Source organism: Globicephala melas, chromosome 5 (genome assembly GCF_963455315.2).
Source record: "Globicephala melas chromosome 5, mGloMel1.2, whole genome shotgun sequence".
NCBI classification, from domain to species: domain Eukaryota; kingdom Metazoa; phylum Chordata; class Mammalia; order Artiodactyla; family Delphinidae; genus Globicephala; species Globicephala melas.
The window spans coordinates 127,428,060-127,447,634 of NC_083318.1; the positions used below are offsets into that span (position 1 = coordinate 127,428,060).

The 19,575-nt window shown below is 37.6% G+C and overlaps 1 protein-coding gene across 3 annotated transcripts in view; it reads right to left on the reverse strand.

Annotated features, from left to right (window-relative positions):
* The window catches only part of GRID2 (glutamate ionotropic receptor delta type subunit 2), a 1,390,615-nt gene that overhangs the window by 255,318 nt on the left and 1,115,722 nt on the right, over positions 1 to 19,575 (reverse strand). The window lies entirely within an intron of this gene.

Sequence of the window (19,575 nt, forward strand, 5' to 3'; positions counted from 1 at the left end):
ACACTTCTACTGCATAAAATTATGCATTTAAAAATTACTATTTGAAGGGAAGAGTTTTCTGGAATACCCTACAACTATTGAGCTAATTCTACCATTTGTAAAAGCTAAAGTGAAAGCATAAATAAATAGTGAGGGGAGCTTCCCTGGTTGGGCAGTGGTTAAGAATCCACCTGCCAATGCAGGGGACATGGGTTCAATCCCTGGTCCTAGAAGATCCCACATGCCGTGGAGCAACTAAGCCCAGGCACCACAACTACTGAGCCTCTGCTCTAGAGCCCGCGAGCCACAACTGCTGAAGCCGGTGCTCCCAGAGCCCGTGCTCTGCAACAAGAGAAGCCACCGCAATGAGAAGCCTGCACACCGCAATGAAGAGCAGCCCCCGCTCACTGCAACTAGAGAAAGCCCGTGTGCAGCAACGAAGACCCAACACAGCCAAAAATAAATAAATAACAAAAATAAATAAATAAGTTAAAAAAATAATGAGGGCAGAAGCAGGAATAAAAGGGAGCTACAGGTAGCTAGGGTGCAACCTAATACCAGAGTGGCAGGGCATTTGGTAGGAACATACCATAATTATCTTGGTAATAGTACAGCAATAAGAATTTTGTTTCAAACGAACAATTTACTTCTTATTTACTAATGTTTCCAGTAGTAGGAGTAAAACTATATTCAAAACATTAACATTTTAACATATTTCCCACTGTTTAGCAATGATCTAAACTGGTTACACAGGGGGAAGAAATGAAACTTATCAATACACGTTACGATAGCACGCCTCATTCACTCAATATCTATAAATACAAGGGCAAGGTTAGGTAGATGTACAGAGCTTGCACTTTCTAGAACCTAAAGGTGTATGGCTAGAGAAGGTCATGTTAGGATTCATCAGAAACCCTCCCAGGATACGACTGGCTCCTTGCTGCCTAGTAGTTCTGGCAATCAATTTTGATTATAACTTTCAGAAGGTTTCCACTTGGTGAGATCATGGTGTAGGGGTGAAAAATGTTTATGCCTATATCTATGTATATAACTGGTTTGCTCAAATAGTCATACTAGTAAAATACTGCTAAATAAATTAATACTCCTTCTTAGCTTTCTGTGAAAAGAAAATTGAAATCATGTGTTGGGATCTTTAACATAATCAAGTTTCTGTGCCATAGTATCACCTTAAATATCAGCTTTGAACTTGAATGTAGAATTATAATACAAACAGGTTTTTAGCTGGCAAAACTGTTCTGTACACACAAAAATTTTTAAACAGTATTTTAAAATGTTGCCTGTGTGAAGTTCTGGATGTCAGAAAAAGCAGTTTATTTTCAACGTAATTCAAATTTAGAATAGCAGAGCATTTTGTAACTTAGAGCAAAGGTATGTTCCCTCTGGCTTCACTTCTGATATCAAGTTCAGCTTATAAATTTTCCATGAGATCTGCTTGCAATAAAAATTATAGTTTGTCTGATTCAGTGTTGTTCCTTTATAGTACACCAAGATAGCACACCAAAGGTGACAAAAATAAAATAAAGCAAAATGAAGTGAGCACAAATAGCTTATTATGGAAAAAAGAAAGCTGGTTTAGGAGCCCAACAGAGAAAGGGGGTACCTATTATAAGTAGTAATTTTGTTATTTTCACGCTCATAATATTTTAGATCTGCAGAAATGCTATGGCCTATATTATGAGGCCCTAAAAGAAATCAAGTAGGTTATTCCGCAAGTGGAAATCCTCAAGAACATTATATCTTAAGGTCAACATCTGAGTGGGTATTATTTAGACATGCCAATCATTGGCTTAAATGCAAAACAATTATAAAATAATCAACAAGCCCCTAATACATACATTAATTTACCTTGGCAAATATTGACATTTCCTTTTTTAACAATTGGCAATGTTTACCCAGGCCACAGAAGAAATGGGGAAATTAGAGAATTCTAGAAAAAGAGTTAGCTGTGAATATACTCATACTAATATAGTCTATCTTTCTCCCTAACCACACAAAGCCTACATACACTCACATAAAATTCCGCAAATGATCAATTCTGTGAATCTGAGCCCTCCTCTTCCAACCCCACACTCGGACTCTTGCACATAGTAAAAATGCGTGTCCACAGCTACACATGGTGAATGCTAAAAGAAAGCAAATGCTTTCCCACTCTCATCAGTCTTATTTTCTCAACATCTTACTGAGAGTCTTTTATTTCTTGTACTGGTGTCCTATACGACTAGCGACCCATGGATACTAAACAATACTGTCTGATAGGTAAGTGGTATTTAACTATTTGCTTAAACATCACATATACTGAGAAACTGTAATTTAGGACACTTCTGTGGAAGTAAATTTTAGGAATTTGGGTGGATCTAGGCTGATTACAAACTCTTTCCATGAGAAGAATAAACACTTAGAGCCCTTCAAGTATTGGAAATTAATTTTAATACATGTGATAGTCTGATATTAGCTATATCTGATAGCAATAGCTTTGATATTGGGTAGGTTAGATTTTAAAGACAAGCAGGTCTGTTATTTGTGAGCTGTGTAATATTAGGTAGTAGCTCTTAACCTTACTTTCCTCATCTATAAATGGAGAGAGTAACAGGGTCCTCCTCAAAGAGTGATTAGTGATCCTGTCATATCAGTATTCAATCAAGCTATTGTTTTGATACAAAGATTATTATTATAATAATTCCTCACCTTATAATGCCCTTTTAATGATTTTTAATGGATTGTGTGTGTGTGTGTGTGTGTGTGTGGCAGGATGACTTCTTATACTGTTAACGAGGAGATTCATGAATTGGAGTTGAATTAATGTCTCATCTCCTTTCCAAGTACAAGAATGTATGACTCTATGATACTAAACAGTAACTTTCTTCATAGCAAATTCTTTGGGACATTTATACGACTTTGCTAATGAAATTATCTTATAATGAATGTGTTGCTACTTACATTTCTAAAGCTGTCAACTAGTTAAAAATCTAATGCCTATACCCTCTGCAGTGAACTTTCACTCATATTTTTACCTGTTTTCCTTTATTAAGAGAATAGCTCTTACCTACATAAACTGTAAAATAACTCTCATAGGCCTTTCTTTTCCATCTACTCTCCATTTCTCTGTTTCTCTCTCTCTCTGCCTGCCTGCTTTCCTTCCTTCCTTCCTTCCTTGCTTCCTTCCTTCCTTCCTCCCTCTCTTTCTCTCTCCCTTTTTCTTCTCTTTTTTTCTTTCATATTTGAGTCTGGTTGTATGTTATGCTCACCAACAAATGACAAGAGTGAGCTGCCAGCTTTAGCTGTGGGGAATTTTACGTCTAATCCCATTTTTAACGGATTGAAACACGTCGACTCAAGTTATCACATCAGAAGGATTTTTCTTCAGGGGGAGAAAAATGGAACGTGGTTGATAGCATAGGTGCTAGATGCTTCAGGCAAAGGGGCTGACCGTGAAAGAGAGACAAACAAGCAGGGGTACATTAAAAGTGTCCTCCAACTCAGTTCAGGATTTTTCTCCCACACTCTCTCCCCAGTTGCCTCCTCTGGATGCTAATTTCGGCATTTGCGAAAGGACACATTTTGTTGTAACTCCAAGAGCCCATTAGCAACCACATAAAGAGCCTTCCTGGTACCCACTGCAGTTCATTGGTTGCAGTGGCTGAGAGCTGTCGTGGGCAGGGCACAGAGGCAGGTTTTCCAATCACAAAAAGTACTCCAAAAGTGAACACTTAAAAAACAACTACATGCCATAACAGAGGGCCAGCAGAGAGAACATTAGTGTTATAGAGATCCAAGAAGCAGAAAAAAGGATTGGAGAATGTATTGAGGTGGTCTGGTAAGGCAGGCCTGCCACTGAGAGGTGCTGACGACAGCTGTGCACTGGGCAACCTCTTTGCTTCTAAAAACATGGGTTCTGAAGACGTAAAGATTTGAGTTTCAATCCTTGGAAAAATTAAAATTCTCCAAATTGCAATTCCTTTCCCTGTGAAATAGGGGAAACAATCATTTTATAATAAGGTATATGGAAGTTTGAAGTAGATTTTGATACAAGACACCTAGCCTAGAACTTACTCTTTAAGTGCTCAATTACTGATAGTTGCAGTTATTAATTTATTACTATTATTGCTGGTACTTTGTCCTCTATTATGATTTCTAGAATTGCCATCTTTTGATTTTTCCCACCAACAGATTCATCTCAGCTAAAGCTCTTCCTCACCCGTGGCCTTTAACTCCCACACCCCATCTAACCTCTCATGAAGTTTTGTACATTTTTACCTCCTAAATCTTGGGAATCTGTCACTACCTTTGCCTTTCCGTTGCCAATACCCTCATCATTTCTACCTAGAAAATTATTTCTACGCTTTTCCCCTATCTCTACTCCCACCAACCTCTAATCCATCCTCCATACCACAGCTAACGTGCTCCTTCTAATATTCAAATCTGATCCCATCCCTCACTTATTTAAATACTTCCTGTATACCTCACGGCCCTTAGAAAATGGTTCAAACTCTGTAGCATTCAAGATCCTTCCAAAATTTGGCCTAAAAACTTTTTTTTCATTTTCAAAAACAACCTTTTGCTTCATTCCTATTCACATTATACAGCAAACAGACCATTTCATCATTCCTTGCTTGGTAGGTGTCTTCTCAGCTTAAGATCTTTCCTGGTCTTCCCTGGTGAATTTTTTCCCTTCAAGATCAAACTCAGCTGCTTCTTCTGTGCTCTTCTAATACTTAAAATATGTTCACACCTTAGCATTGTGGTTCGAAATTTTACTTCATTGTTTACCTCATTCGAATGCATGTTACTGATGCTCATGGTTTTTTTTTTAATGTTATTTATTTATTTATTTTATTTATCTTGAAACTCCGAACCTAGCCCAGGGTCTGAAAAATAGCAATCAATGAGGTTCATTTGTTTTGCCTCCATTTCTTTATTAGAAAGACGCTTTCATCTTGGAAAACCAGCATTCCCAGTAAACTAGCATTGCATAAAAATGGGATTTTTACTATGTATTACCAGCCATTCTGTGGGTGATTAATCATGGCCAGCAGTATTTTGTAGGAAAAAAAAATTTTTTTTTTTTAGAAAACACAACTTTTTAAAAGGGAGCTTTGGAAATTTTCCCTGTATCAAAATCAGCTGCAAAAGCTTTATTGGACCACCAGTGAATTGTTTGCAAACAAGACAGTTTGCCATAAATAAATTCAGAGGCAAGGCAAATACAAAGAAAAATTAAACAAATAGGACTGAAACAAAATATCTGGAAAAGCTGAGGTACAGTCCAATGTTCTGGTAAACATAGGATCCAGTACAAGGTGGAATGTCTATTCCTGAGAGGGATACTTATTCAGCAGTGTGGAAACAGAGACGACAATTTTGTGGTTGGTTTGATGAGTGATTTCTGATTAAAATATCAGAAGCAAACTGAAGTGGTGAAGAAAATTGCTCAACTAACTCTGCTAACTGAAATGATTAAAAAAATGTAAAAGAATTCATGGTTTTAGTAGCTAAAGAAGAGATAGGCACCAGAACAAAGAGAGAATAGTCACCTTTGGTAATACTGAGTGTTATTATAGAAAGCTGAACTTTAGGATTTTTTTCTTTCAAGGGTTGAGTATTTACATAAAGACGAAGAAGTCTCAATAATATGAATGCTCTACTTATAGGAGAACAGATAAGCATATGGAAAGGCTTCCTGTCTCCTACTGCAATGTAGCTAATGACCACTTGTCCTTTGAGAAACCACATTCTGAATCCTAGTAGCTTCTTTTGCTCAGTGAAGTTTTCCCAGCTCCTCATATACAAGTTTGGAAAGGAAGTCTGATGAAACATAAAGGGTATCAAGGGTAAATGGTACGGTAAGCAGGACTCTTAACACTCCCTGATGTCAGAAGAAAATCTGGTTTGCAGATGGTTCAGTCCATACTGAAGAGCTCAGTGAGAACTATTTTAAGTGCATGAGGGCTAACGATATTTAATGAAAGCAGGCTCAGGAAAGAGTTGGATATTCTTTAGCCCAATAATGCTAGGTTTCTTATTTTAAAAAGATTAAGGTCAAAGTCACAGTAGTGAAGGAAATACAGTTCTCTCATAGAACATGAGATTGTATAGCCTAAAATAGTATAATTTATGGAGCAAGGTAATTCAGGAGGAACCCAGACACAGCCATCTCTAGTGGAGAGGATGTGTTTGTGTTTTTCTTTCTCTCATGGTGCCAGAATTTTTTTCGTTTTCAAGACAGCAGAAGTCTGAAGTCTGAGGCTGACAAGTTTGAAGGATATCAGGCAAGGCAGAGGGCTAGGATTCCTTTACTTGCAGAGACAGGGAGAGTTTCCCAAGGGAGGCCCCCCGGTTGGAGAGGGTGTTTTATTAGAGGAACCATATGAGGACCAAAGAGGACTGGGGATTTACAGAGGAGGGTGAGCGGATGAGAAGGGCTCCATGTGGGATGCTCGAATAAGGCCTGAGTGGTGCCTCCTTCTCCAGCCCCTCTGTTCTGTCCCTCTCCCCACTTCTGTCCTACATCCTTCACATACCCTCACACCCAACCTTATGTGGTTCACCAGAGTAAATTAGATAAAAGATGGCTTCAGGTCTCTGTGCTCTGAACTTCTTTAAAAAACTATTTAAATATCCATCAGAATTCCAAACGTGCCTGGTCTAGAAAAAGTGTCTAGAGGTACTCGTAAGAGGGCATTGCCCCCTTCCAAAAACTGTCCCTACATGGTAGATTACTAGGCATGGAGGGTTACATGCCAGGAGATGACTTTCAAGTCTTTCCCGAGAGATTTAGGAATATTTCCCCCTGAAGAGGAGTCAAAAGCACCCCTATCTGCCACGTGGTATAGACAGGATGGTCACAGGTAATATTGGAAATTCATGTAAAATAGATGCATTTGAGATAGATGGATATCAGAGACTAGGTGCACTTGGAGAGACTTGCAGTTCCCATACACTTTTTAGAAGTTGATTCAGACTTGTGGATATGATAGGTCATTTTAGAGAACCCAGAGGAAGGAGGAAGCACTCTGTCCTTCTTGCTGCTGGGAGGCAGTAATTAATAAAGATGATGGTTAAACTCTCTCCAAAATGACAATGCTAAATAAATGCGAGAAAACAGTCATCTGAAACTCTGATTGTCTTGCCTGACTTGTTGACCCACATTATAAGCTAGGAAATAATTTCGTCATGTCATGCAACCTGATATGTGGCAGACATTACATTCCACCTGCTGACAGAATTATCATTTATGACTCTGTTCTCTATTTTAAATGGCCTATTAGTCAAATAAAGTAGTCTTTCATGGTGTACACACACACACACATACACACACACACATATATATACTAATTAAGCAAAACTCCAGTGCAAAAGGCCGAATATTCTGTGAATTCAATTGCTCTGCAATTTTCCTGTGCAGTTTCTTTCTTACATATCATGAAGCTGCAATATTTATTTACACAGGAAAATATGAATATGGAATTATTCTAAATTTGTATGGCCAGCATTGCATTACATTTACTATTGATTGTCAGCTAATTGTAAAATTTGTTAGGACAATATCCTCAACTAATCCAATATACTTCAATAGTAGAATAGTAGATTTTCATGTTCCTATATCCTTGAAAATACAGGAAGGACTTGAGTAATCCCCATGAATTTCCCTGAGGATCAACAAATTTCTAAGTGATGTTAAGAAAGAATCCTAATACAATCATAGCATCAGAGAGTTGAGAGTTCCTGGAGGTATCACATAATTTGATTACATTCCTTAAGGTACATAAGCCAGCCTCCAAAACTGACTTTTTCTTCCTAAGACATTTTTATGACTTACAAAACTTAACACCAGGCAGTCCTTACTCATGCCTAACCTAAACCCCCCCATTTCAAATAATCCTCTCATTTTGTTCTCAGTCACATGGACAATAGCTACTCACCACCTCTAGAACACTATTTCTTTATGTAATAAAACATTTCTTTTTCATTTTCTTCCTTCAGCCTTCTCTTTGCTGAGTTAAACACTAAATCCCTTTACTTTTACTTGCAGGATCTATTACTCCCTTTTTTACTTTGTAATTAACTAAGCCATCTTTCTTCTCTTCTATTGCAATTTTTGCATAAGTTATGGACCTTATAAATAGATCACAGTAGTTTAAAAGTCCTGAACAACTTATCTACTGCTAGGTGACTTTGGTCATTTTCTTTATAAACACCAATGCTACATTTCAAATTTACAACTGACAGATGATTCATTCTGAAACTGCCTACATCCCCCAATTTTAAACTATACACACACACACACACACACACGTACAGAGTTTGTTCTTTCCATCTCTGAGTGAATTATCACATATTTGTCCCTATTAAACTTCATCTCATTTCTAATCACCTTGTTTAATTTGTCAAGGTCCTTAATGAATTCTTACAGTGTGGTTCTAGTCAATAATCACCCCTACTCATTATAAAGTAATCTGCATATTTAATAAGCTTACTCCCTATTCCATACTTCAAATCAACACTAATTAGAGTCAGGGCCAGTGCTGACTTATGGAAAAAACTTTATACAATATACCCTCCAAGGCTGAAACTGAACCATTGATCAGTACCCCACAGCTGGGCCACTAACAAGCTGTGAAACAATAATACACAATATTACTACATAAAACAATGACCCAAATAAAATACAGTGTGGATTCAAATGAGGAATCAATAGTAATTTGTAATTTTTTTCCCTATAAGGTCTTTGAAGGAGCTCAAAACATTAATCACATTATCAAATTATTCATAGTGGAAAGAAATAACTAGAGAGGAGGAATTTATCAGAAATAACAGTAGGGCTAATTTAATAGCCTATTTGAAGACCCAGGGAAATGTTACTGTCAAAATAAGGTGGAAGGTCACTGTTTCAGTGAAGATTCTAATGAATCTTTCTTACTAAAACAAAAATCCTCACTCTTCATAATACAGAGCAGGGGACCAAGTGTCTATTGATAAGTTAAAATTTCCCAAATACAAAAGATATTTTCCTTCTTTGCAGTACAGTAGGTCTCTGGATTTCTCTGAAAAAGATTTTTTTGAATCATCCAGAGAAACTATCCTCTATTCCCAGTTAGGTATATAGCTTTTTTGAGAAATGTCAACGAAGAGCAGATATAAAATGCATGTCTTAATGCTCAGAGTCAGCTCTTATTCACAGTCACTCACATTATAAATATGCGGACTGTTTTGTTTTGTTTTCGGTACGCGGGCCTCTCTCACTGTTGTGGCCTCTCCCGTTGCAGAGCACAGGCTCCGGACGCGCAGGCTCAGCGGCCATGGCTCACGGGCCCAGCCGCTCCACGGCATGTGGGATCTTCCCAGACCGGGGCACGAACCCATGTCCCCTGCATCGGCAGGCGGACTCTCAACCACTGCGCCACCAGGGAAGCCCCGCGAACTGTTTTTTAATGTGCTCCCACCCCCCATTCAGTAGCAAATGTTGAGAGTTCTGCATCCCTCTCAGAAGATTACAATCGTCATCTGACAAAGCAGCCCAGCCAGCTGGCTGCAGATCTTGTTCTTTGCCCTCTTGGAAACTTGCCATGATCTGGGGCATCTGGTGATTTCCAAAATTGTCCTTAGGCTAAAAGATCAGGGTTGGAGAAATAGGGGCTGTAGTAGGGGTGTGTGTAGTGAGTGTGTGCATGTGTGTGTGTGTGTGTGTGTGTGTGTGTGTATGTGTGTGTGTGGTGGGGGGTGGTGGAGTAGAAAGCCATTAAAAATAAATTGACTGGGCTTCCCTGGTGGCGCAGTGGTTGAGAGTCCGCCTGCCGATGCAGGGGACACGGGTTCATGCCCCGGTCTGGGAAGATCCCACATGCCGCGGAGCGGCTAGGCCCGTGAGCCATGGCCACTGAGCCTGCGCGTCCGGAGCCTGTGCTCCGCAATGGGAGAGGCCACAACAGTGAGAGACCTGCTTACGGCAAAAAAAGAAAAAACAAAAACAAAAAAACAAACAAAAAATAAATAAATAAATAGACTATCTTTAGATGATAGGAGCTTGTGGAGGAGTTAAGAGAATCAGAGAACTAATGGGGTCAAGCAGATACTTAGCGGAGGGTGGAGGTCAGCACACCAGGATCGCTGGCAGGATGGTGTGCTGCACTGGGAAAGCAAGGTGGGACAAGAAAAACAGAATGAGAAAAATGGTGAAAAAGAGTTTCCTTTCAGTCTAGGGTTTCTTTTATTGAGTAATCTATGCAAATATATTTTTATCATTATCTTAGATCTTGTTTAATAAGATACCTCATTTGTGTAGTTGATATAGAAGTTTATAGTTGAAGAGACACTGGAAGTAACTTAATTCAAACTGTGGGACAAATACTTGTGGAGAAGGAATGGATCACATTTTCAAAGACGGAAAAGTAAGGTACAAAGTGGTTTAAAAACTTACCTTATTATTCAGAAGCAGGAAAGAGACGTGAACACTCAAAGCTAGGTCTCCAGTCCTCTTCAGCAGTGTTCTGCTGAACAACTCTGCCTACCTATTCCATTGTCACCCAGGTCCATCACTTACACTTCTACATTTTAAAATTTTATTTTAATTCAAAAAGTTTTTTTAATTTTTTTATTGCAGTATAATTGCTTTACAATGTTGTGTTAGTTTCTGCTGTACAGTGAAGTGAATCAGCTGTATGTATACATATAACCCCTCCCTCTTGGACCTCCCTCCCGCCCCCATCCCACCCATCTGGGTCATCACAGAGCACTGAGCTGAGCTCCCTGTGCTATGCAGCAGGTTCCCACTAGCTATCTATTTTACACATGGTAGTGTATTTATGTCAATTTTAATCTCCCAGTTCGTCCCCACCCTCCCCTTCTCCCACTGTGTCCACACGTCTGTTCTCTACGTCTGTATCTCTATCCCTGGCCTGGAAATAGCTTCATCTGTACCATTTTTCTAGATTCCACGTATATGCGTTAATATATGATACTCGTTTTTCTCTTTCTGACTTACTTCACTCTGTATGGCAGTCTCTAGGTCCATCCACGTCTCTACAAATGACCCAATTCCATTCCTTTTTATGGCCGAGTAATATTCCATTGTATATAAGTACCACATCTTTACCCTTCTACATTAATTTCACAAAAGCCTGCCCCATGTGCACTGGCTCCTCTAAAATGACTGAGCAGAGTGCTCCCAAGTATAAGAGTTTTACCATATTCTCATACTTGTGGTAGATAGAAGTTATTTATTTGGCTGACTTCAGGTAAGGCAGGAAAATAACAAGAAATAGAGAGGATACAGGAATTTATATTCTTGAGAACCTAATAGGTTTTTAGGCTTAGATGACTAAGGCCGAGAGAGAGAACGAGGTGAGGATTTGACTTGTTTAGAATGATTCAGCTTGTCCAGAAGAAGGAGATCATTTTAGGGGTTGTGGGAGCTTATTAGTTTGGCAAAGTTTTCATCTCAGTGAGCTCAGTGTAAACAGAGTCTATAACAATGCTAAAATAGCCCTGTTCCTGCGAGTCACAAAAAAAGCTGCAGACAACTTTTAATTAAATCCTCACTGAAGAGTGGCTTTGAAAGACCAGCATACTTCTGAGAGTTTTTGTTTTCCAAAAAGAAAGACAAAATTCTGCCTATAACATCTAGATGGCTATATGTTTATAAAACATCCATCACTGTAGTACTTAAGGGCTTTGACAAGTAAGCCATTTTGACACTGAACAGTATAGAGTAAGGAGATGAATGTCTTCCTCTGTCTGCTATGACTATGTACTCTGGAGCTAAGTTTATACAATTCTATACTAAACCAAAACATAAAAAGCAGTATGAACCAGGTCCAACTCACTCCAGCCACCTTGATTTTGGCTGTTCCTAATAAAGTGTGCAATTCCCTGCTGAGAGCTAAGAAATAGCCTCCTACTGAAAGACTGAAGTAGGTGAGACACTAAGGAAACTGAGAGAACATACCATTCTGGGCTCCCTGTCTTATCCTGGAATAAAAGAACAAAGAAATGGCTTTCATATTTCTTTCTGATTTCTTATGAGGCTATAAACAAGTCATGGAGTTCCACAGTCTCAAGCCAGATTCTAAGAAATCCTTTTCTGGTTCATTCATTCAATGAATATTTACTTGTAACCAACTGTGTACTCAGTAAGGTACTACATAAGGCACTGTGTTAATACAAGTCATAAAATCACCCTCGAGAACATATATTGTAATTGGGAAGGTAAAACAAGTAGAATAATACTCCAGTACAAGGCTAGATGTTGCTCAGAGTGTAAACAAGGTAGATGCAAAGGCATTCAAAAAAGGGAGCCACTAAATTCAGTTATGAAAACTCTGTGGAAAACTACACAGAGGAAGTGGTATACAGCTACAGGTTATGAAAGATGAGTTAAAAGAGAAAACGTGCCTGACACATAGATCTCCTGACCTGGGTTGAGTGTTAGTCACTAACAGTAGCAACTTAATCTTCATGAGAGTTAAGCTAAAGTGAGACAACAGAATGAACCATTTGGCTAAATCCTTATTTTTCTTTTAAACATCTTTATTGGAGTATAATTGCTTTACAAGGGTGTGTAAGTTTCTGCTTTATAACAAAGTCAATCAGCTATACATATACATATATCCCCATATCTCCTCCCTCTTGCATCTCCCTCCTAAGTTCTTATTTAGGCTTAAGATCAGATAAGGCTTGCTGAGAGACAGTTTTTTACCTTTGAGGGGCTTGGAGGATTAAGGGGCAGGGCAAGAAGACGACGCCCATGAAGTAGGGCAGGGCGGTGGTAGCTGTGTCAGAAACAACAGCAGCGGCAACAGGGAACTTTGAGGTTTAGCTGAACCAGGTAAAGGAAATAACTGAGTGTATGAAATTGTGGACAAAATGGTAAAAAGAATAGTTATTAGTACCACCAAAAATGAGAGTGAAGGGAAGAAGAGTTCAAGGAATTTTACATGAGCTCCTGGGAGCAAGGAGAAAAATGGAAGCAAATCCTAGTTAGGGTGTGTCCAGAACTGTGCTGTTATTTATGTCTTTTTTCCCCCCATTTATTCTTTATACTAAAAGTTATGAAGTTGAACTCATTCTCTTCTTACTCTTAGGGAAAATAAGGCTTAAAATAATTACAGAAAATGACAAGATCATTTGCTACTAAGTGGGAGAGATTTTAAATGCAAATTTATTTGAGTCCATGGCTCTGGTGTCTGTTTCTAGGATACCATGCAACTTAGAAATATCTGGAATTGACTTAGCTAAATATAATTCAGCCATTAATTCTCTTCTGCAAATCTTTATTTTTCAAAGAAACTTATAATGATACTGATGGTTTTCATTCATTCATGTATTCACGCATATATTATTTATTTATTTCATTCAGTAAAGATTTAGTGTATTTGCTAATTGCAGACTATATGACCCACTGGTGAAGACAGAGGTTCTAGTGCCAACTGCCTGGGTTTACTACCCTAGCTTTTAGTTTTGTCATCTCCAAAAAGGAGATGAAAATAATATATCTCTCATAGGGCTAGTATGAGGATTAAATGAGAAAATCTACACAAAGCATTAGGAGAGTGTCTGTCACATAGCAAGCACTCATTGTTAGCTGCTCTTATTAATACTCTGTGCCAGGTACTCTGAGAAGGATTAGGGGAACAAATATGAAGGTGACATAGTCCTTGTCTTTGAAAAATGTACACTCTCAAAGAGAAGACACATGTGTGATGACTAACTGTGCCTGAGCTAACCGAAGATGCCAGAAGAGAATGCAGTTCTGGGTCATTTCAGTGAGTGGGAACAGCATGGAAACTCCAAAGAAGCATGAAATATCCTATAAAAGTTTGACTTGACTGGAGCATGAACAAGTGTGAGAATGAATTAATTGGTGCTAGTAGGCAAAAAAGAAGCTGATCAGCTTTTGAATGGTTTAATAAGCTCTGCTGATGGAATTGAACTTTATTTTGATAGAATGAGGTAATAATGGAGGCTTTAGAGCCAATTTTAAGGATGTAAGAAGGTAACTGTCTGGACTCTACACTCTGGAGGGTAAACTGGAATGGGAAGATAATGGATAGAAGGAAGCAATAGCTGGGGTAGGAGAAAAGACAATAATAAGTAGAGCTGCAGGCAGGGAAAGTCAGGCTCTTTTATTGCCTCATATCAATAGAGGAAGAAAATTAAGAAGAAAAGCAAGATTTAGGGGAAAAGGTGGAGAAGGAATAGGAGGGGGAAATAGAGTTAGCCTCTACCTCATTCTGAAAATAGTTCACTAATCAAACAATGTAACCCACCAAACAGGCTAAAGGAGAAAAAAATCACCTGAGCATATCGGTCGACGGGAAAAAAAGCATTTGACAAAATCTAACATCCATTCATGATAAAAACACATAGAAAACTAGGGATAGAAAAGAATTTCTTCAACTCGACGAAGAATACCTACAAAAACCCTACAGCTAACCTTACACCTAATAGTGAAAGACCGAATGCTTCCCCAAGACAGAGAACAAAATAGAGATGTCCACTCTCACCACTCTTATTTGATGTAGTATCAGAAGTTCTAGTCATCACAGAAAAGGCAACAACAGGAAATAAAAGGCATACAGGTGAGAAAGAAAGAAACACAACTGCTCAATTTTGTAAATGGCATGAAGGTTTACATAGAAAATCCCAAAGAATCTACCAAAACTCCTAGAACCCCTGAACTCACATCAGGATCACAAGATAAAATCAGCATACAAAAACCCGTATTTTTATACTAGCAATGAATATGTGGAAGCTAAATTCAAAGATCCAATACCATTTATAATCACTGGGATAAAAATAAATACTTAGGTATAACTCTACCATATATAAGACTTATATGCTATAAATTACAAAATGTTGATAGAAGAAATTAAAAATCTAAATACGCAGAGAGATATACTGCGTTCATAAATTGGAAGACTCAACATAGTAAAGATGTGAATACTCCCCAAATTGATACACAGGTTTAATGCAATTCCTATTAAAATTCTAGCATTACTTTTTTGCAGATATAGACAAGATCATTCTAAAATGTATATGGAAAGGCAAAGAAAGAATAGCTAAAATAATTCTGAAAAAAAAAAAAGAGTAAGTGGGAGGAATCCGTATCCTCAATTTCAAGCTACAGTAATCAAATCTATGCGGTTGGCAGAGAGACAGATACCTAGATCAATGGGACAGGATAGGGAACCCAGAAATAGACTCACACAGTATGCGAACTGATTTTTCTTTACAAAGTGCACAAGCAATTGAATGAAGGAAAGATAGTTTGTTCTTTTGAGTTTTTTTTCCAGAAAATGCTCCTGGACATTTGAATATCCATAGGCAAAAAATGAACCTCAACCTAAACTTTACACCTAGTTCAAAACTTAACTCAAAATGGATGATAGATTTAAATGTGAAATGTAAAACTATACACGTTTTAGCATAAAACAGTTGAAAATTTTGGGGACCTAGGAGTTCCTTGAAGAGTCTTAGACACGACGTCAAAAGTACAAAATCCATAAAAAATAACTGGTAAATTTGACTTCATCAAAATCAAAAACGTTTGTTCTATGTGAGACCCTGCAAAGAGGATGAAAAAAAACAAGCAATAGACTAAGAGAAAATATTTGCCAACCACATGTCTGACAAAGAACTTGTATCTAGAATATGTAAAGAACTCTCAACGGTAAAAAAGCAAACAGTCCAAGCAGAAAATGGACAAAGACATAAAGGGACCTTTCATGCAAGAGGATATAAGGATGACAAAAAACACATGAAAAGATGCTCAACATCAGTAGTCACTAGGGAAATGCAAATTAAGATGACAGTAAGATATTACTACATTCCTATCAGAAGGGCTAACATTTTAAAAAGTGACAGCACCAAATGCTGACAAGGATGCAGAGAAACTGGGTCCCCCATATGTTGCTGGTGGAGATGTAAAATGGTGCAGGCGCTCTGGAAAACAGTTCGGCAGTTTCTTAAAAACTAATCACACACCTACCGCACTACCCAACGATCACACTCCTGGGCTTTTATGCCAGAGAAATGAAAACATCCGCGCAAAAGCCTGAGCATAAATGTTCTTAGCAGTTTTATTTGTAATAGCTAAAAACTGGAAACAAAAATGCCATTCAATAGGTAAATTTTAAACAAACTGGAAACAACAAAAATAGGTAAATACCACTCAGCAATAAAAAAACAATGAACTACTGATGCATGCAACAACTTGGATGGACCTCAAGGGCATTTTGCTGAGTGAAAAAAAAAGCTGATTTCAAAAGGCCACATATTGTATGATTCAACTTATATAACACTCTTAGAATGAGTGGAGAACATCAGTGGTTACCAAGAGTTGCGGATGGTGGGGAAGAAGGTGTGAGTGTGACTATACAGGGGTAGAATGCGGGAGATTTTTGTAATGATGGAGTAGTCCTGTATTGCAGTGGTGGTTAGAGATTCTAAACTTGTGATAAAATGGCACAGTGCTATATGTATACCTAGTACCCATGTCAATTTCCTGATTTTGATACTGTACTGTAATTACTGAAGATGTAACCATTGGGGGAAACTTGGTGAAGGGTATATGGGATATCTCTGTGCTATAATTGCACTGACTTTGCAATTTCCTGTGTATATATAATTGCTTCAAAATAAACAGTTAAAAGAAAGTTTGCTTAAATATTAACAGAACTTACTGCTTTATGACAAATTATGGATTATTAATGCTTTGTCCTAGAAAATTTTACTCTACTTTCTAATTTTCTCAAAATAGCCTTGTGTTACTTTTAAGAAGAAAATGTATTAAAATGGAATAAAAATGTCATTTCTTTTCTGATGGCTCAAGGTTAAAAGTAATTAATAGGCAGGATGGGGTCCAGGAATAGCAAACCTGGAGATACAAATTTTTGGCAAAATTGCATCTGAAAAGCAGCCTAACCAGAGTGACTTCTAGAATTTCCTCACATTAGTAACTCTCTTCGTCCCTATCTATTTAACTAAGAGGTAGTAAACCACATCCTTTTTTAAAATATCTTAAAAAAATAAACTGACGCAATACTCCTACATTCACAAGAAATGTAAATGTTAGCCTAGAGATATAAAGTTTCTCAAGCCAGATTTCTCCTAAATTACCCTTAATCCTTAGATAGTTCCACATAAGGAGCCCATAAAACAAGAAGATATGTGATCAGGTTTATATCAAGTGGAGACATACTGTTAAACACCATAAATATACGTTTATTAGATACCTGCAATGAGTTTCCATATGCTCCTCCATTTTTCTCTGGCCTATCTTCCTCTCCACAGATAAAGCTGTCTTTCTTAAATGATGTCACTCTTCATTATCTCCAGGAAAAACTCCAAATTCCGTAACAAGCTTTATCATGCCCTTCAAGATGTGGTCCTACCCTCCTTTTCTATTTCACTTCCTGTCACCCTCACATCACCTATCTCAATCCATGAAGGAGATTAACACATTTTGATAACCTACCCTTTGCTAGATATTCTCCTAGGAGTTTCATACCTCTGCTATAAGCCACTCCTTCAGTATGCTGAAATTTATCCTTTAAGATCAAACTCTCCGATGATACATCAGAGAACCTCTGTGATGTCTAATAGTTTTTTTTCCTCTCTTCTCCCCTTCTCTCCAAGTTATTGACTTAAATCACTCCTTCCCTGTGTTCATACAGCATTTTATAAATAATTTATCAGAGCCCTATGTCATTGAGTTCTACACTGTTATCTCCCCGAATAAATTGTGACTCAGGGATAATACCTAAATACATTTATAGACTAAATGCCTAGTACAGTGTTTAAATATCTACAGTTGACCCTTGAACAACATGGGTTTGAACTGTGAGGGTCCACTTATTCATGGACTTTTTTTCATTAAAATCATATATGTACCATAAATAGTTTTCCTTATGATTTTTAATAATATTTTCTTTTGTCTAGCTTATTTTATTGTAAAAATAAGTATATAATACATATAACACACAAAATACATGTTAATTAACAGTTTATGTTGCTGGTAAGGTTTCAAGTCAGCCGTAGGCTATTATTAGTTAAGTTTTGGGAGATTCAAAAGTTATACATGGATTAGCAAAAATAAACAAATGGGACTACATCAAACTAAAAAGCTTTTGCACAGTGAAGGAAACTATCAACAAGATGAAAAGGCCACCTACTAAATGGGGGAAGATATTTGCAAATGATATACCCGATCAGGGGTTAATATCCAAAATATAAAAAGAACTCATACAACTTGACATTAAAAAAACAAACAACCAGATTAAAAATGGTCAGAGGATCTGAATAGACATTTTTTCCAAACGTCTGTATAAATTACAGACATTTAACATACAGATGGCCAACAGGCACATGAAAAGATGCTCAACACCACTAATCACCAGGAAATGCAAATCAAAACCACAATGAGCTACCACCTCGCACCTGTCAGAATGTCTGTTATCAAAAAGGCAACAAGTAATAAGCGTTGGTGAGAAGGTGGAGAAAAGGAAACCCTGTGCATTGGTGCAGCCACTATGGAAAACCGTATGGAGGTTCCTCAAGCAATTTAAACCAGAACTAGAGTACGATCCACAAATTCCACTCCTGGGTATTTATCCAAATAAAGTGCAAATACTAATTTGAAAAGATTATGTTCTTTTGAATTGAAAAGATTATGCACCCCTATGTTCACTGAAGCATTATTTACAGTAGCCAAGAAACAGACTCAGAGGAAAAGAGATCAGATTTGTGGTTACCAGCTAGCCACCTCTGCCTCTCCTGGTGTGCAGAAGTGACTTTGAATTTTGGGAATAAAGATGTGGATGGTAGATGTTTGTTAATGGAACAGCAACTGGGCTGGGAAAAGGTACCCTGATGAACACTGCTTCATTTAACGATGAGCAAATCTCATGAATGTGAATGATTAAGAAGAATGACAGTGCATGGTTTTGTGAAAAAAGTTTTTGCTTTTCTAAGAAAAATCAGACTTAGAATTTTCCAAGAAAGTTTGACATTAGTTATAAATGGAACTTTGAATGTTTCCAAGAAACATTACAATTATGTTTACCAACACAGCTGAAGCATGAAATTAGAAGCTATCTTTAAGTCTGGGGAGAGAATTAGGTCTCTTTTAACTTATTTGGCTGTGATTTTCCCCTTTCATAATTAACCTAGTGAAAAGATTAGAAGGAAGGGGAGATTCATTATACCCAATGTTGACTTTTAATAATGTGAGTTGGCATTAGAAAGAAATAATTTGTTAAAAAAATGAATGTTCAGTTATTTTGGATTGTGGAAAGCTACACCTGAGGGAAACATCATGTGCAATTAGGATCTTTTTCCATTAGATTTTACTTTAGAAAATCCTATGGGTGTAAAAATGTGATAGAGGCTTTTGCTCCCACTGCTATTGCATGAAAGTCTAGATACTAACGAATGCTGGCAAAGTTGTAATGACTAAATAGCTCAGATATACACACACCATGAGGCCTGCGACCTCAGTGAAAGTGCGGCTCAAGCAAACAAATTTTAAGAACCAGCAAGAAACAAATTGTAAGATAAAGAAAAACTTCAGTAGGTAAAGTC